The 4,920-nt window shown below is 38.9% G+C and overlaps 1 pseudogene; it reads right to left on the bottom strand.

Annotated features, from left to right (window-relative positions):
- Window positions 1-3,035: 3,035 nt before the first annotated feature.
- LOC122104019 lies at window positions 3,036-3,133 on the bottom strand (annotated as a pseudogene).
- Window positions 3,134-4,920: the final 1,787 nt, after the last annotated feature.

Genomic DNA, 4,920 nt, shown 5'->3' with positions numbered 1-4,920 from the left:
AATGGGAGCTCTGATGTGACTCAGTCCTCAACCTGTGATAGAGGATGCACCAATATGAATTCTAAAAAAAAAAAAAAACCAGTGACACAGTAACTGTTCTGTTTTGAAAAATGCCAAGCCTAGTCACATGACACACTCTTCTTAAAGAATTTCAAGGGGCTAGGAGCTGGTGGGTCACAGCTGTAATCCTAGCTAGTCAGGCGGCCAAGGTCTGAGGACTGCAATTCAAAAGGAAAGTCTGTGAGACTTTCATCTGCAATTAACCACCAAAAGGCCGAGAAAGTGTAAGTGTGGCTTAATCGACCAAGCATTAACCCTGAGAAAAAATGCTCAGTGCTCAGGCCCTGAATTCAAGCATCAGGACAGGCACACACACACACACACACACACACACACACACACACACACACACACACACACACACACACACACACACACACACACACACCACACACACACACACACACACACTCCCAATGATAAGCCAGATGCTGGTAGCTCATGTCTGCAATTCTAGCTACTCAAGAAGCTGAGATCTGAGGATCATAATCTGAAACCAACTAGGGCAAATAAATAGACTCTTATCCCCAATTAACCAAGAAAAATCCAAAAGTAAAGGTTCAAGTGGGACAGTGTCAGCCTTAAAAAAAATCTAAATGAGAACATGAGGCCCTGAGTTTAAGCCCTAGTACCAACACACACACACACACACACACACACACACACACAGAATTCCAAAATGATAAATGTGAGTCTACTCACATGTAATTTCCATGACAAAATTTCAAAAAAATCTTTTTGGTTTGACTTTTATCTGCAGAAATTGGTCAATATGTGTATGTAACTGAAATAGTATGCCTTGAGGAACTAATGTTTCTTTTCTATAAATGCTGATTTAAAATAAAGAAGGAAAATAAGTTAGCAAGAAAGAAACAAATACATGTAACTGATTATTACCACATCCATTTAGTCAAGGGTAGATTTAAATATGAGTGTCTTATTTAATATATGGTTGATGAATATTAAAATGTTCTATGGTTGTCTGACAGTTGGAGCTGTTTTTTTATATCTATAGTTTGAGCAGTATAATTGCTCCCCAAATTTCCCATGTTTTTACCATCTACAAATAAAATGAAAAACTTAGTTTTTCATTGTAAATATGAAGCAGCGAGGCAATTATGAAGAAAAGACGAGCTGGCCAGCAACTCTGACAAAGAAAGGGACTTTTTGTTCCTGTTTCATGGTGTTGGTTTGTCTTTCTCTCTTTGTCTATTTGTGCTGGATCAGCTTTAGGTCAATTCCAATGATGTATGGTTCTGTCTCTTCTTCCTCCTTATGTTCATATTGAGTCCTTGTCCATTTATGCAGAAATCAAGTAATTTAAGACCTTTGAACACTCAATGAGTCCTTGGGCTTCTATGATTAAGGTGAAGGTCACTTCCAATCTGGACAGATGGTATAGACCTATTTTTTCTGCTCCTTTCCATAAAGCACACTATAAAAGGATGCTAATGTCTGAGGGGTTGTGGGAGGAAGACAGAAGGGGTGATATTAAGATGAACTGTACTCATCAACTGATATGTTGAATTGTAACCCCTTTGTTCAACTACTTAAATACAATAAAAACGTAACTTAAAACATAAAGAAAAAAATTTAAAGAACCCTGGAATAATTAGAGGAAGATAATGTGGCTTGGGACATCAAGACTACAGAAAAAAATTGATAGAAAATACTTCAATCATGTACTGTTTCCATAAAAAACAGCACAGTGGCAGTATCTTGTACTTTACATAACCAAGGAAGATGACCCAGATTGGAAAGCAGCCTAGGAAGGTGTATTCATTTTCTTGAATCATAAGTCCTGTATGACAGCATCAGCTGACCTGACAGCAGCCGACAGGGAGATAAGTTTGACCCACTGGAAAATTCCCCCTGGAAAGCAGGGATGGGAGAGGCCCCCCCTCTGCAAGGCCTGAGAGTCTTCCTTTCTATGAGAGACACCAAAGTGGTAGGGCAAACTGGCAGGAAAGACTCAGACACAACTCCTGGAAATCCTGATTGTTCCTCCAAGCCGGAGAGTCTCCTCACCCACCCAGATAATGGGGTGTCAGACAAAGGTGAGAGTGGGAAGAGACCATTAGTGGTTCCTTTTTTTTTGTTTGGCAGTCGTGGGCCTTGAACTTGGGGCCTGGGCACTGTCTCTGAGTTTTATCCACTCAAGGCTAGCATTCTACCACTTGAGCCACAGTGCTACTTCCAGTTTTTTGGTGGTTGATTGGAGCTAAGACTGTCACTGGACTTTGCTGCCCAGGCTGGCTTTGAACCAAGATCCTCAGATCTCAGCCTCATGAATAGCTAGGATTACAGGTGTAAGCCACTGGCTCCCAGCTAGTAGTACCTTTTTTTCTGATAAAATACTACTGCTCTGTGTGTGTGTGTGTGTGTGTGTGTGTGTGTGTGTGTGTACTATTTTAGGCCATTTTGTGTTGCTAGAATCAAATATTTGAGCCTGGGTAAATTATAACATAAAAGATTTATTTGGCACAGAATTCTAGTTGACAAAGGATCCAAACAGCATGGTGCCAGTGCCTGTAGAGGGGATTACTGGCTACATCACAATATGGTAGAGAAGAGGAAAGGGAGTCCTGTATGTGTGGGAGGGGCCAAGCACATTTCTTGAGAAGTTCATTTCTTGAGAAGTAACCCATCTCTTGAGAACTACATCAGTCCTTTTTGAGTGAGATGCCCCTGTGACTTAACCATCTTCGCCTCGGTGCCTATCTCAAGACTGCCACATGGACAGCTAGTTCTCCGTATATGAACTTTAGGAGCAACGAACCTCCAAACCATAGCAGACACTACCCAAAACATTTAGGGAGAGAATCTATGTGGATGAAAACTATAAAACCCTGAAGGAAGCCAAGAAGTCCTTATTAAATGGAGAGACATACCATATGCATATGTTCTTTGTTCATGGTGAATGAATGTACTTTTTAATGAGCAGATGCTGTTTAGAGACATTTAATTTCTTCAGGAAAAATATGAAATGCTTCATAAATTTTCATGTCATACAGGGACTTTGCTGATCTCTGTATCATTTTAGTTTTAGCATATGGACTACCAAAGTAAGCACTGCACAGGTTCTAAGACTCAGTGAAGATGACAATCTTACAAAATCTATCCTTTGGTTTGGGGCAGTTCTTAACAAATTTCCAGCAAGGAGCCTTGTATTTATAAAGTTTATTTTTAAATTTATATGGAAAGTCACAGACACTAATGTATCTTTTTAAATTATAATAAAGAATGATTTGGAAGACTTACTCTCCTGATATTCATGCTTATTAGCTAGCTACAGTAATCAATAATATGGTATTGGAAGATGGGTGGACACACAAGTCAGTGGAACACAAAATAGAAAATATAGGCATAGAAAGTTAATCAGTTAATTTTACAAAAAGGCAGCACCAGTTGAAGAGAGGAATGACAGGTGCTGAACAGTTGAATATGAAGAAAAGTGAATATGAAGAAAAAGAACCTCACTCTAGTACAAAAGCTAACTCTAAATGGACTAGACTTCATTGAGAAAATCTTTGGGATCTTGAGCTAGGCAGAGTTCTTAGGCCCATTGATAGGGGTCTAAGTTCTTAGACCCATACAAGAAAAAATGTGCAGATTAACTTCACCAGAACAGACTTTTCTCTGAGAAAGACCCTGTTAAGAAGACAATGTGGGAAGCTGTATTCTAAGCAACTCAGGAGCCTGAAATCTGAGGATTGTGGTTCAAAGCCAGCCCAGGCAGGAAACATCAGAGGCCTTTATCTCCAATCAACCACAATAAGCCACAAGTGGAACTGTGGCTCAAATGGCAGAGTGCTACCTTTGAGCACAAAAAGCTCAGGGTCAGTGCCCAGGTCCAGAGTCCCCCCCCCCAAAAAAAGCCCTCAAAAAGAAGACAATGCAGATATTAGGAGAAAATATTTACAAAACACGTCTGACATAGACTTAAGTCAAGACTATATAAAGAATTCAGGCCTGGGAATATAGTTCAGTGGCGGAGTGCTTTCCTAACACAAGGAGGCCCTGGATTTGAGCACTTCCATACCCTCCTTTCCCTCAAGAAGCAGATATGAAGAAATCTTGAAATGTTATAGTAAAAAGCCAAATAATCTAGCTAGATAACAAGCAAAGACTATGACCAAGCATTTCACTAATGAAGTCAAACATATGCAAATATGTTAAAAATTATTACCTTTTAGAGAGATGAAAAATTTAAATATAATCATTATATGAATATGGCTAGAATTAAAAAAACTAATAACATCAAATGCTGGCGAGAATATGGAGAGATTGAGTCGTCATTCATTCATGGCTGATGGGAATGTAAGATAGATCATCTACTCTAGAAAATGGCTTGGCCATGTCTTAAAAAATGAGACATCTTTGTCAAAATGAACGTTTTCTTGTATAACTCATTGATGATAATGGGAAAAATGAGACATCTTCTGACTGCATGATCCAGAAATTAACTTCCAGAAAATGGGAAACTGGCATTTACACAGAAGCTGTGTAGAAATGTCTATAGCTGCTGTGGTTATAAGCCAAGAACTAGATTCAGCTCACATAGCTCTCAGTGTGTGATTGATTAAACAAACTAGTGACTAGATAGTACGGAATACAGTGTATCAGCAAAAAATAACACACTGTGATGCATGCAGCAACCTGGATCAGAAAATTAGTCTGAGGAAAAAAGTAGCCAATATCAAGAGACTAAACACTGGGTGATTTCACTTATATAACCTTTTTTGAAATGAACATATTTTACAGTTGATCAGCAAAAAATAACACACTGTGATGCATGCAGCAACTTGGATCAGAAAATTAGTCTGAGGAAAAAAATAGCCAATATCAAAAGACTAAACA

This window comes from Dipodomys spectabilis, unplaced genomic scaffold (genome assembly GCF_019054845.1).
Source record: "Dipodomys spectabilis isolate Male_0828 unplaced genomic scaffold, ASM1905484v1 ptg000019l, whole genome shotgun sequence".
NCBI lineage: Eukaryota > Metazoa > Chordata > Mammalia > Rodentia > Heteromyidae > Dipodomys > Dipodomys spectabilis.
Note: the sequence above shows the minus strand (reverse complement) of the source record. Positions and strands in the feature narration are given on the sequence as shown.